The sequence below is a fragment of the Magnolia sinica genome, chromosome 6 (assembly GCF_029962835.1).
Source record: "Magnolia sinica isolate HGM2019 chromosome 6, MsV1, whole genome shotgun sequence".
Classification (NCBI taxonomy): domain Eukaryota; kingdom Viridiplantae; phylum Streptophyta; class Magnoliopsida; order Magnoliales; family Magnoliaceae; genus Magnolia; species Magnolia sinica.
Genome location: NC_080578.1, coordinates 55,021,435 through 55,035,943, shown reverse-complemented (window position 1 = coordinate 55,035,943; position 14,509 = coordinate 55,021,435). Strand labels below are relative to the sequence as shown.

At 42.3% G+C, this 14,509-nt stretch overlaps 1 protein-coding gene across 8 annotated transcripts in view; it reads right to left on the bottom strand.

The window, feature by feature from the left end:
• Positions 1-14,509, bottom strand: part of LOC131248771 (light-mediated development protein DET1) — a 96,691-nt gene that overhangs the window by 58,862 nt on the left and 23,320 nt on the right. The gene's annotated exons all lie outside the window — the stretch shown is intronic.

The following is a 14,509-nucleotide window of genomic DNA, read 5'->3' as shown; positions in this document are numbered from 1 at the left end:
CGGCTATGAGGAAAGAGGTGGCGATGGTGGTGGCTAAAGATAGATGTCAGGCTGGTGTCATTCCAGATGACAAGTTAAAAGAGGTAAGGGCATGAGTCCTCATTGTCAATGAGAGAGAGAGGAGGGGGAACTTTTCGGGTGACATGTATTAAGGAATGAATCCAATGGCAAGGGAGAATGGAGATTGCGGGGAGGTTCGGTCACCAGGGTCAGGGCGAGAGGAAAGGCTCGAAGATTCAAACCTATCAGAGGGTGGCTCGTGCTAGACGAAGGGGAGCTAGTACAGGCAATCAAGCATGTGGCATGGGAGAGGAGACGGTACAAGTGTGTCCAGCCTGCAAAGAGGTTCAATGCATTGTCACATGCGCCATCCCTGACAAGTGTAGACTTTTATACGTAAAGAGGCATGTGACTTCATTTACTCCCCTCTTTGCTCATGTGGGGAGCTAATTGACATTACTTGTTTTTCCCTCCAAAGCAATCCTCCTACCTCTCATGCATTGAGAAGCAGGGGATGGCGGAAGCCAAATCGGTGAAGCGGGGCTCATCTCCGACGACATTAGAGTTGGTCAACCTCCTATTTGGATCGCTTAGTAGTCCTCTCGCAACATTTTTGGAGCTGGTATTGGTTTTAGATTCTTCAAAATATCTCTATGTCGGCGGGTGCAAGCCATGGTGTTGGTAATGCCTGAAGACAAGCTATCTGTCATAAAAGTAGAAGATGGAGGTCTAGGTCAGGGCAAGGCTAGTTTTTTCCTCGAGGCATTAGACATTCCACCAATCCAAGAAACGAGAGGAGAGGTTAGGGCTCCATGTGACAAACAATGATCGTTGAAGATTGAGGTCAACACCATTGTGGTACATGATAAAGACTTCGACGTAGAAGAAAGAGAGAAGAAACGGATCAAAGAGACTATCAGAATGGTGGGAAAGAAGTAGGTGTCTCATACGGTGATTGTGATGAGGATTATATTGCTCTCGGTGTTTTAAATAGCTACTTTATGTAGCATGTAGCTTACACTACACCAGTGTGGCTTAGTCGTAATGCTACGTAGCTCATGAAAATAGCTCAAGTTGCATGCAACCCACGCTACATGATAATTTGCAAATGTTACACGCTGACGCTACTTGCTATGTGGCTCACATTACAAGTTATTTCTCACTTAGTATTAAAATCAATTAATGTTTCCAATGATTTGCAATATTTTTCTGTTTTCAATAAAAATTAGTTCATTTGTTCAATGCTTTTAATAAAAATAATATAAGTAATAGTGTGAAATCAACTTCCTCTTTCTTTACCTTTATACTTAATCATTAACCTTTCCTATTACTTTAGGTTGCATTTGGTTGCACCAAAAATCAAGAAATTTTGTCAAATTCCATTATTAATCTTTTTTTTTTTTGAAAGATGATTGCATTGAAAGAAAAGAAACTGAAACAGAGGGAAAGCTAAACAAAAGAGCAGAAAACAGAAGATTACATATATCAGCAAGGGGGCGTTTGGTCAAAATATCCATTAAATTGGTGCAACCAAGCGCAACCTTCATTGAAAATCTAGAAGGACCATATAACTTATGCTACACGCTATTTAATTTACACCTCACACTTCAGAGGGGTGAACGCTACATTACACGCTATTCGCTATTTAAAACACTAATTACTCTAACCTATCTGTCTCCACAAGGTAGAAGAGGGCTTGAGAGACTCGAGTCATCAATCAATTGTGATTTAGGGGCTTCTTCCAGAATCAGAAAGAAAGGGGAGAGGGTGCACACAGTGCCTAAATGATACTCAGTTAGAACGTTAAGGGGCTAGGTTGTTGGTAGAAGAGGGTGCAAATTAAAGATCAGTGAAGACAGACTAAAGTTCAGCTTGTGGCCTTACATGAGACTAAAATGCTAGAGATGGGTGAGAATTTGCTCGATTCAATATGGGGTATATGGTGAAAGAATGGGTGGCATCGGAAACCGAAGGTGCTGCAGGGAGGCCTGGTGGTAACGTTGGATTCAATAGTATGGAAAAAGGGTGTGGTAAGTTCTCTACTTCTATGCTATTGAGAGGGGTCACATTAGGAGAAATGTGGGTTTTCACCTCTATTTACGGACCGAATTTGGCAACGCTAAGGCATGCATTCTGGGAAGAGCCAGGGGGCGTTTGGCATCTCTACAAATACGAGCATATTAGCTTATTTCTAAAAAATAAGCTTTTGGACTGTTTGGTAAAAGTTTAATTTGGGGGCTTATTTCTTTAGGAAGTAGCAAATAAGCTCTGATTTTATAAGTTTGGGAGGAGTTACTTTTTGAAAAATAGCTTATTTAGCTTAAGCGAGTAGAAATTTTTGGCAAATTTTTGGACAAGTTTGTCCTTAAACTTCTCAAGTAATTCCCATCTTGCCCTCTTCTCTTCTCTTTACAATCTCTCCAAGGTAGGCCCACATGATGAACAACCCATATTGAAGGTGGGGCCCCACATGATGAATGGTCCACATCAAAGGTGGACCCACATAATGCACGGTCACATCAAAGGTGAGCCCCACATGTTGGATGGCCCGCATCAAAGTGTGGCCCCCCATGATGGATGATCCACATCAAAGGTGGGACCCACATGATGGAAGGTTGACATTAAAGGTAGGCCCACATGATAAATGACCCATATTGAAGGTTGGGTCCTACATGATAGACGGTCCACAGCAAAGGTGGGACCTACATGATGGATGGTGGACATCAAAGGTGGGTCCCACATGATGGATGACTTGGATCAAAATGCGGCCCCGCATGATGGATTATCCACATCAATGGGCCCCACATAATAGATGGTCCACGACAAAGGTGGGACCCACATGATGGATGGTGGACATCAAAGGTGGGCTCTTCATGATGGACCCATATTGAACATGGGGCCCAACATGATGTATGGTCCAAATCAAGGTGGGCCCACATAATGAACGGTTCACATCAAAGGTGGGCCTCACATGATGGATGGCATGCATTAAAGGGTGGCCCAACATGACGGAACATCCACATCAAGTGGGCCCCATTTGATGGCCGATCCACACTAATGGTGGACCCACATGATGGATGATGGTCATCCAAGGTGGGCCCACATGATGAATGACCTGTATTGAAGGTTGGGCCCCACACAATGAATGGCCCACATCAAGGTGGGCCCACATAATGGACGGAATGGGCTTCACAAGATGGATGGCCCACATCAAAAGTGTGGCCCCCCGCAATGGGTGGTCGACACCCAAGGTCTCGCATGATGGATGAACCATATTCAAAGTGGGCAACATGATGGATGATCCACATAGAAGGTGCGCCCTACATGATGAATGATGGATATCAAAAGCGGGCCCCACATGACGGAAAATCTACTTCGAAGGTAGGGCCCACATTATGGACACATCAAATGTGGACTCCATGTGATGGGTGATGGGTGATGGACATTAAGGGGCCCCACATAAAGGACAATTAGCATTGATGGTGAGCCCCACATGATGGATGGCCTACATCAAGGTGGGCCCCCAATGATGAATGGTCCACATCCAAGATGGGCCTTGCATGATGGATGACTCACCTTGAAGGTTTGGCTCACACAATAGACGGTCCACATCAAAGGTGGGCTCTATATGATGGACGATCCACATCCAATATCCGACATAACGGATGGCCCGAATGTCTTAAAACATGAATATTGTATGTAGCCATCCAATCTTTTGCCATTTGGGGCATAGTCCATCATATGGTGAGATCCACCAAAACAACCATTTGGATTGCTCTTATAACGGAGCTTTCCTAAACTTTAAAAATGACATTAACTAACCCTAAATGACATTAACTACCCCTAGAAAAAGCTCTTATGTAAATGTTTTGCCAAACGTGCTTATTTCAAATAATAGTTTTCAGTTTTGAAAAAGTGATTTTATCAAACAAGCTTATTTAAAGCAAGAGCTAGAACAAAAGGAGCTTATTAGAGTAGCTCTTATTGAATTAGAGTAGAGATGCCAAACGAGCCCCTAGATGTGGTTCGGAGCAGATGCCAGCTAGGGTGTTGGGTGTTGACCTAACATCGTTAGGTTCACATTTGAGATGTTAAATGGAGATAGAATAAGTAGTATGTTGGGACTTCTCAAGCTAGGTGTACAGAAATGAGATGTTGGCAAGGTATCCCAAAACAGTTAGTAATGGCCGCTATGCAACAATAATGGTGGCAACCGTTATACGTTACAGGGTTGTAATGGCCATAACGACCGTTATAGAAAAATTGACTCATAAGTTGTAACAACCCCATAACGGTCTTGTAACGACCGTATTAGCCCCATAACAATCCATTGCTAGACCAAAACAGGTTTTTTTTTTTTTTTTTTTTTTTTTTTTTTTTAAGTAACGGCCGTTACGGCTCATATTGTAACAATAATGGCAATGGCAGTTACGACCACCATTACTGTTATGGAATACCTTAGATGGCAGACTTACCAACATTAGATTCATGTGGAGCACCAATCATGAAAAGCCTATTGTGTCTAAGCTCAATAGATTTTTAGCATCTTTTGATTAAGTGGATATGTATCCTCTCGTGATGCAAATAGGCTTACCAAGGCGTGTCTCCAATCACTACCCGATAGTCTTGGAAGAGGACGAGGAAAATTGGGGCCCGAAGCCATTCAAATTTGAGTTGATGTGCTTCAAGATTGCAGGTTGCTTGGATCTAGTCAGAGAATGGTGGTTCTTTCCAAGTTGAAGGATTTGTTGAATTTAGGTTATATAAGAAGCTAAAACTACTCAAATGGAAGATTATTAACTAGAAAAAGGAAGTATTGGGGGAAAGAAGAGGAAAATAAAGCCATATTGCAAGATATTCAAGCCTCAAACATGATGGAAGAGAATGGTGAACTATTGGCAGAAGAGAGGGCTATGAAGGTTAAGCTCTCCCAAGGCTACATGAATTGGCTTATGGAAGACGAGATTAAATGGAGACAATAGTCATGCACTATGTGGTTGAAGGAATGGGATAGAAACACAAAATTTTCCATAGCATTGCTAGCCAGGAACAATGGGATCCATAGCATGATGGTGGAGGGCAAGAGGATTGAAGAAAAAGTATGTAAGTGTGCAACATCGTTGTGCAATTTTATGAAAATTTATCAACATATGAGAGTTTGGAGAGGGCTCAATTGGACCATTTACCCTTCAAGTCATTGACGCAATCTAAAGAAGAAAACCTTGAGAAGCCCATTCCATTAGAGGAAGTCAAGGGGGCAATGGACATTTCAGGAGGAGAAAGCTCCAGAACCTAGCAGATTTCCTTGGGCTTTTTTCCAAATCTTTTGGGAGTTAGTTAAGTAGGATCTTCCTGACTTTATAGTTAAGTTTTGGGGGAAGGGACATCTCTCGCCAAAACTCAGAGCTTCCTTTATTGCCCTCGTACTGAAAAAAAGAGGTGACAAATACTATCGCGACTTTCACCCTATAAATTTGATTGGTGGGTTGCACAAAATCCTGGCAAAAATCCTAACTACAAGGTTTAGAGTAGTCATGGTTTTGAAGGACGGTATCGATCAGCGTATCGACCCGATGGAAAAATGATACGATATGACGTCACGTATTGGTATCAGGGTCGTATCGATCAGAATTTTTTTTAAGTTTTTTTTTTTTATTTTTAAAAAAAAAAAAAAAGGAAACAATGAGATATCCAAGAACCTGTCTTTTTTTCTTTCTGACCATGTATTCAATGGTGTATCGGACCATTCTTTGATGAGAATGTTGTCTATCGATTTGACTTGTTGAATGTCAACTAAATGGGCCCTAATTAAATACAAATCAAGCATGATTTGGTGAACTAGGGCCCATTACATTGAAATACAACAAAAAGAAGATGAAAATATAAAAAGAAAGTGAAGGTTTACCCTCTTTTCGATTTTTCCGACAATGTTCCACTTCGCTTCAATTTGTCGAATCTCATTCAAATCATTTTTAGTGAAATTTTGAAAAAAAAATTTTGAAAAAAAAAAAAAAAAAAAATCAAAATTGGGCTTTCATGGGCATATCAGCCTACATCGGACGTAGCGGCCCCATACCGGTGCCAATTCGCTTTATATCCTCCAATACGGGTAAGTCTCAAGAAGCATTTGTAATGGGTAGGCAAATATTGGATAGTGTTCTTGTAGCCCATGAGTGCTTGGATGCAAGACGTAGAGAAGGGAAGAAAGGAGTTATATATAAGTTGTACATTGAAAAGGCATAGGACCATGTAGATTAGGGCGTTTTGGACTACATGTTGGGAAGATTGGGATGCGGTCAAACATAGAGATGTTGGATGAAGGAGTGTGTCAACCCTGCAAGGTTTTTGGTTTTGGCAAATGGATCTCCCAAAGGCTTGGGCTTCAAGAGAGCTTAAGCAAGGGGACCCACTCTCTATTTCTATTTGTGGTGGTTGTTGAGGCGCTATGCAAGATGCTTGAGAAAGGACAGGACGTAAGCTTGATTAGAGGCTTCAAGGTGGGAGGTGTCTTTTCTCCAATAAGTCACCTTTAGTTTGTCGACAATACCATACTTCTCCGTGATGCGAATGTCATAATGGTGAATAACTTGAGAAAGGTGGTGAGATGTTTTGAGGTAGTATCGGGATTGAGAGTTAACATATCCAAGAGCAAATTATTCATTGTGTTCTCTACTAGAGGGGAGGTGGATATTTTGGCAAAGATGGTGGTTGTAAGGTAGGGTCTCTTCCGTCAATGTACCTAAGGACCTCTGTGTGTTAGTAAGCCATCCAAACACCTATGGAACAAGATCATAGTGAGGATAGAAAGGAAGTTGTCCAGGTGGAAAGCCAGGCATCTATCATTAAGGGGCAAAATAAAACTGATAAAAGTCGCAATATCAAATCTACGGCTCTACTTCATGTACTATTTTAAGTGTCTGCCGTCAATGTTGGACAAATTCAAGAGGTCGAAAAGGAACCGCTGATGGCAAGGGGTTGATGTGAAGCACAAATCCACCTTGTAAAATGGGAGGTATGCAAGCCATAAAAGGAGGGGGGGAGCTAGCATAAGGAATATGGAGCAGATGAGTCAAGCCCTCGTAAGCAAATGGTTGTGGAAATTCAGGTCGAAGGAAGGAATATTGTGGAGAGAAGTGTAAGAAATGTAGTTATGAGCCTCAGGCCCAACATTTATCTAGACATGGAGGCATAAGCCCACTTGTATGTTGCAAGTCATATTATAATATAAAATAAACCCTAGAGCGGTGTAAGTCCTCCCTCCACGTTTTCTCTCCAACGACTCTTCCTCTCCTCTCCTCTTCTTCCTTCTTCTTCTTGCTACTAAATCATCTGCGTCCACCCATCAACGTCCAACACTATACGCTGTCCATCAACGTTTCTCGCTGGTCATGGACACTGTTAGGGGAAGTTTACATGGTATCAGAGATTGTGGGCTAATTCCAATCAAATCATTCTCTTTCAGATCTGCAAGTTTTCACCATTGATAGGGGTCGTCTCAATTTGCTGGTTTGATTGACCAAACTACCTCTTCAATCTTTTTTTTCTGCTCCGTTCAAACTAGTTGGATTCCAGAGCATTATTGATATGGTGAAGACACTAGGGCAGCATCGTGGTTGTTGGTGCATGGACGAGTTGAGTCCAAAGGCCAGTGAGCCATCTTGTTTCCGATCATCTCTAGATCAAGGTCATGTTCCAACGTCGTGGGTGCGATCGTTTCTGCACCAAACGCCTTGTTTTGATGCACCCCGCTGATCGATTTCCATTGTCTTAGTTTGATCGTGGTTGTGCTTTGTCGTCTGTGGGTCTATGATTGGTTGTTGGTGGGTCAGGATATCGTGAGTTTATTCCCCTCCATCGCACAATTGAGAGTCCAAGGTAGCTATTGTCATGTTGTTGTTGATCCAGAGATCCACGGTGCTACTACTATGTGATTGATCCAGAGACCTTCATTGCAAGTTTGCGGAGTTAATCCTTGCGGCCCATCGCATGTGACTACTCTTTGTCTGTAGTTGCTAACATTGCACCGTGAATGTTGTCAATCCTGGACCCTAATCTAACTCTGGTATATCTACTAGTCGCTCACCTCTTTACTGCAAGTTGGGAATCTTCCTTCCATTTTTTTGTTGTTATTGTCACTTTGAGAGATAAGTTGATCGTGCTTTGGTGTTGATTGAATATGACATCTTCAATGGAAATAAAAATGAATCTCCAACAAATTTCTTCTGTGAAATTACATGGAAAGCGAGTAATTTTCTCCCGTGGGTCAGCTTAGTTAAAATATTCCTTGCTTTTAAAAGAAAATTGAAGTACCTCATTGACAGTGGACTCTTTGAAGATTCGGACTCTCAATCTAAATGGAAGGAGGATGATTGTCAAGTGATGAATTGGCTCTTCCATAATATGGAAGAACATGTCCATGACAATGTTATTGTTGATGCAGAAATTTGGACATCCTCCTTAGACCACTTGAGACCTACAAAAGAAGACAAAGATGGAGACCCTAGCTATAGCAGGAGACCCTCCAATGCCAAAGTCAGATAGGCAAGCTAGGTCTAGTAGAACGTAAGGTTTTTTGGAGTATTTTCTGGGTTGGATTGTGTGTACCTTTCACCATTAGAGGCGTTCCTATTTATAGTTGAAGAGGGGTGGTGGGGTAGATGGAGATTCCATGTTTAGTAGGTGTGTATTGTAGAGGGATTCGTATCCCAAACGTGTTATGGATATCTCCCGAGATCCTCGGCGGAGATCTCGGGCAGATCCATGTTGCGATCGCCTTCCGAGATCCTCGGCTGGGACCTCAGGTAGTTACAATCGAAACCAAGTCGGAATCAATAGAAGCACATGGTAGGAGTCCGAGGTGGACGGTCGTTCCAAAGAGGGGTTTTGCCAACCTGGATTCTCTAGTGAGTTGTGGTTGAGTTTTCCCGTGGCATTGAGAAGATTACTCCCGTGGCATTGAGAAGATTACCGACCTACCGACCTGCCCTTGGAAGTCATGTCAGAGGGCCGAGACCAAGCTCTTAGTAGAATATAGGCGAGACATCGGGGATGACCATCCTCTTCATTTAGTCATACGATGCAAGGTCGTACTTCGGGGGCTTTTGCCAAGAGATGTTCCAAGCAGCAGCTCGAAAATGGATGGGGCCGTGGAGGAGCTCGGGATTGTTCAGCGAAATATGACAAAGTGCGCTTCCCTAGCCGTTAAGGAGCTCCTTGGTCATGACTGATGTTGGCCGACCTCCTCGCATTGTGCATATATGTCTGAGCTGGCCTCTTCTCAGTGGCTAGTCCATATTTCCCATAACAGTTATATATGGTGATTATGCAAAGAAAAATTGGCAAACACTACAAGAGGTCTACTCTAATGAAAATAATTTACAGCGTTGTATGACATTTTTAAGAAATATCAAAATATGAAATTAAAAAAAAAAATTAAAAAAGAAAAAAAAAAAAACCTTAATAGTTTCAATGATCATTGTGTCAAGTTCCATGGGTTAGTTGAATGGAAACTCCACCATCCATTTATAGAGGATATTGCGCAGCAGCAACATTAGAGGGAGGAAATATGTGTTGCCCTATTTCCTGCCACCATTCAACCCCACCTAAAGCCAGTTAAACCCCAACTTATGTTTAGCAAGAAGATACCCACTTTATCATATGTGCTTGCACGCATGTGCACAGACCAAATCCATCAAATTCCTCATCATCCCTCCACCCAAGCGACAACACAACAATCATTTTTGGTGTGGGTAGCAATAGTAGAGATGAGCAACTACCAACATTCATTTTTGGTGTGGGTAGCAATAGTAAAGATGAGCAACTACTATGGCGTGGGGACTGTTCTAGCAATAGAGGACAAGGACAACCTCTTTTACTAATAGTTCTAGGTCTCCTGGGCAACAGCGCTATTGCACTTATTACAAGAATAATGACCATATAGTGGACCAGTGTTGGGATTTGATTCGACAAAATGAAGGGCCATCTCCTTACCAAGCACACTCAACCTGATGAGGGGTCCCCTAGAATTGGTGGTTCCTCTAGGCTAAGTGAATCTTATGCAATCCATGGTTAGGGCAAAATTGTAAACCTGTAGAGTTGAAAAACGAGTATCGAATCAGGCGCCACTCCATTCACTTTCCTCATCAATTTAGGTAGTGCCTTAATCGCATCCTCTAGTACACCTCCTTGGGTGACTGGCACTAGGGCCATGAACCATATGATGGTACTCAATCTCTTTTGTTCTCCTGATGAGTCCCTTTCTTGTTCACCCATTTCACTTGTTGATGATTCATTATTTAATGTTTTGGGAAAAGAAAAGGCACATCTTCATAAAGACATTACTCTTCCATCTTGTTTGCACCTAAGTTTGGGAATGAAAAAACTTGAAATTTTGGGAATGAAAAAACTTGAAATTTTGGGAATTTCGGCAAGGGTGTAGGATATCCTCCGCTGAAATTTCCTCCTATTGCAAAGAATTCGCGATTTTTGCATTGAAGGGGCTTAAAAACGCTTCGATTCAAAAGAGAGAATCTGATTTAGGGTTTTGAAATGCGGGTTTCGAAAAGGTCGGCTTCGACGATTCGACCCTCACTTTCCCTTTCGTTTTTATTTGTTATGGATGCAACAATCGTGATGTGTCTGACTGTGTGGGGCCACATCAATGTATGCATTGTATATCTACACCTTCCATTAGTTTTTCCACATAAATTTAGGGCATGGGCCGAAAAACAAAAGAGATCTAGAAATCAAGTGGACCACACCACAAGAAACAATGGTTGTTGAACACCCACCATTAAAAACTTCCTAGGGGCTAGGGTCCACCATAATGTTTATTTCCCATCCAAGTTGTTCATAAGGTCACATATAACTGAATGAAGAAAAAACATAAATATCAGCTTGACCCAAAACTTTTGTGGCCCACAAAAAGAGTTTAATGGTCTGTTACCACCGTTTCTTGAGGTGCGTTCAGTGGTCCACTTGAGTGTTGGATCTGCTTCATTTTTTGGACCATGCCTCAAAATGATCTGGTAAAACGAATGGATGACGTGGATATACAACATGTACATTGAGGTGGGCCCCATGGACAGGTCCCGTCCCACCCACCTAGCTGGAAAAGGACGTGGATTGGCTTGCAACATATCCAATAGCAAATGGCTACTTTTCAACGTAATGTGGGCCCAACTATGAAATGTGTTTCATCCAGGCCGTCCATCCATTTTTTTTATATCATTTTATGATATGATCTCAAAAATGAGGTAGATCCAAATATCGAGTGGATCCCCAGCATGATCATTTTATCACCGCTGCTTCCTATGGTGTGGTCCACTTGAGCCATGGATTTGCCTAATTTTGGGGCTTATATACTAAAATTATATAGCAAAATGAAATGGACAGTGTTGATAAACTTAAATGAAATGTCATTTTGCCACGTGTACTGGAGGGGCTGCAAATCATAAAACGCCCGTGAAGAGTGCGCCCTTGTAGGGTTTCTTTTGCCCATGGAGCCTTGCTAAGCCACACGCACGTGCAATAAAAGCTCATGTATGCGTCATGTACGTGCCTACATGGCATGATATGCCCAAGATCTAACTATGATAAAAAATAAATATATAAATAAAAGGCACCACTGCATTAATGTCGTAGTCCAAGAATCAGTTTGATCTACTAATCGTGTGGGCCGCATTTTGCAAAACAAATGTACAGCTCTGACAACTAGGGTGAAGCTTTTTAATTGTCCACCTATTTCCCATGTTAGGGCCCGCATGTTATTTGGATCATAATTATTTTTGAAAAACATGTATAAGGTTGGATCAACCTGATGGATGGATTGCATCTTGTACTTATGTGCCATGCTGACACATGTGCGTTGTGTACATCAATTTTATCACGAGTAGATTAGTATTACCCAGGTAACACTATAGTGGGTGTTTCCCTAACCATGGGGCCCACCTTGACGTATGTGTTATATATCCATGTCATCCATCAAAATTTTCAGCTCATTTTAGGACATAGTCAGAAGCAGATCCAAATCCCATGGGGACCACATGGTACTTGGAATGGTATCTTATGGTAGCACATGCTTTTTTCTTTTTTTTTTTTGAAGACACAGGGTGTCCCCACCTCTTTTTTGAAGTGAGACTAATCCCTGCGGATACACGCAATCACCCACAACCACGTGTATCGGGTAAAGCCAAGGAGGGGAATCGAACCCTCACCTATAGGGAGCAAACCTATGGTGAAGACCATTCGCCCAAACCTCATTGGGTTAAGCCCCATTAAATGAAAACTTATTGTGTATGCATTCTTTGTGCAAATTTTTTTATTCCTAAATATGCAAATATCTGTATTTAGGCATCTCTTGAAGTTTCATTGAAAAAATCCACCGTTTTCCTCACGTTTCCCCTGTTTTACCCACATTTCTGGTTATCGGCGATAACAATATTATATCTTTATCTTTGGTCAATGAAACTTGGAGCGATATCGACAACTCGAACATGGCCTCCATCCATGTCCTTTCGGGCCTTCCCCTTACCCCTTTAGAGCCTTCAATTTGTACCAACTCACTCCTAACTGACGCAATTCTTGGTCTCCATTGCACATGATGAAAGCATCTAAGTCCACTTTCCCTCATCTTGTTACCTATTGGTACTACTTCTAAAATTCCATCGAATGCATTCATTTCTAATTCTATCCTACCTTGTCTTGCCACTGAACCATTTAAACATCCTCATTTCAGCAACATTCATCTTATGGACATGGTGTTCCTTAACTGCTCAACATTTTGTTCCATAAAGCATAGCTGGTCTTATAGCCATCCTTAAATATTCCCTTTCAATTTGAGTGGTACACAACAATCACATAAAACTCCATAGATACATCTCCATTTCTTCCACCCCGCTTGAATTCAATGGGCAATATCCTTCTCAATCTCTCCACTCTCATGAATAATCTACAGTTGATTCTATTTATATGAGTCCAACATTACTAAAGAAGAATAACAAATAAGGCGGTGTTGTTGACCTAAAAAAAATGTGTTTTGTGAGTTGGGGTTTGTTTGTTTGTTGGGGAATTATGTCGAGGACATTTTAATAGCACGCTTGTGCTAGGCACAATATTGAACGGTCAAGGGATAAAGCACTGACTTTTCCATTAACCGTAGGGTGTTAGACGTCTCATGTAGTCGCGGTCAGCATCATAGGTTGACCATGAGAGGCAGTGGCATCAGATAGTCAATTAACCAGCGAGGCATAAAAGAGGGATTGCTAATGTAGAGACTCCCGAATAGCTTGGTTGAAATGGAGAGGTTACTGTTACTCCAAAGAGTTTAACGGATATTCCAAACTCTATTTGTTTATAAATGCAGGCATCTGCTTGTCACATTCCCAAAGAAAGTCTGATTGGGCAGCTTTCATTGATGTTTAGGTGTATGCATTTCAAGCCATGGTCTGGCACAAGCCCTTAATTACATATTTAGAGAAAACCCTTGATTAGAAAGTAAAACCAGAGCAGACCTTCCTGTAGCATGGTTTTGGACATTCCTTGGTCCTTGGTTCTCTATCTTCAAAGTACTCGAACCAAGATAATCGTGATAGCCTGGGGCATACATGAATGGTTGTGTCGACAATGTTGTGGACACTCACATGCCAAAAATAGGAGTTGCTCTCCTAGGCTTCACCTGGGGAAGGTGGGTCCTCCTACGCCAAGCGCCAGGATCATCGAGGTATGCGCCTGGCTATAAACAAGGTCATGTGAGAGGCTTATCATGGGCTATTTGTGCCCATACCATTCCTGTGGCTAATGGAGAACTCTGCGTCTAGTCGCAGATGATACTAGAAGTCTTATGCCTGGGCACTGAGCGCCAATGCGCGTTTTACTAATAGGCTTTTCGGCCAGCTTCAAAACTACTGCGCGGCCATTGCTTGCTGGCTGCTTCAAAGCTGTTGCACACTAGATGATACTGGAAGTCTTGCTCTGAGCGCCAACCTCGATCTAACTAGCGCATGGCGCTAGTGACAACCCAGCTTGCTGGCGCACAGCCTCCCTCTTTATTGGTGTCCTAGGGCATAGCACAGGGCTTCCCCTTAGGAGGGGTGGAAGGTTCAGGCATATTGAGGCTCATCTTAGAGTGACCGCCTGAAGGTTCCAAGGTAAATCCCATTGTGTTCAGAATCCAACAGTGTCCGGAATCCAACAATGTCTGAAATCCAACAGTGCCAGAAATTCAACAGTGTCCAAAGTCCAACCCCTTCTGAATGAGTGTCCTAGGGTATTTATAAACGTGGGTAGGTCCAAGATTCCAGACGCTTCCTCATTCCGCTAGCGTCGGCTTCTTAGCACTCATATCTATGTGTTGGTCGCAGTGTGGTCTTGCGCATGGTGCAAGGCTTTCTTTTGATTTTCTTCTTTTCGCAGCGACGTGATGATATCAATTGTCAGCGCAATGCTTCTAGAGTTGGAGTAATGTGGTGCAATGGTGCCTATAGACTCGTTGAAGCCCGTTTTGGCTAAG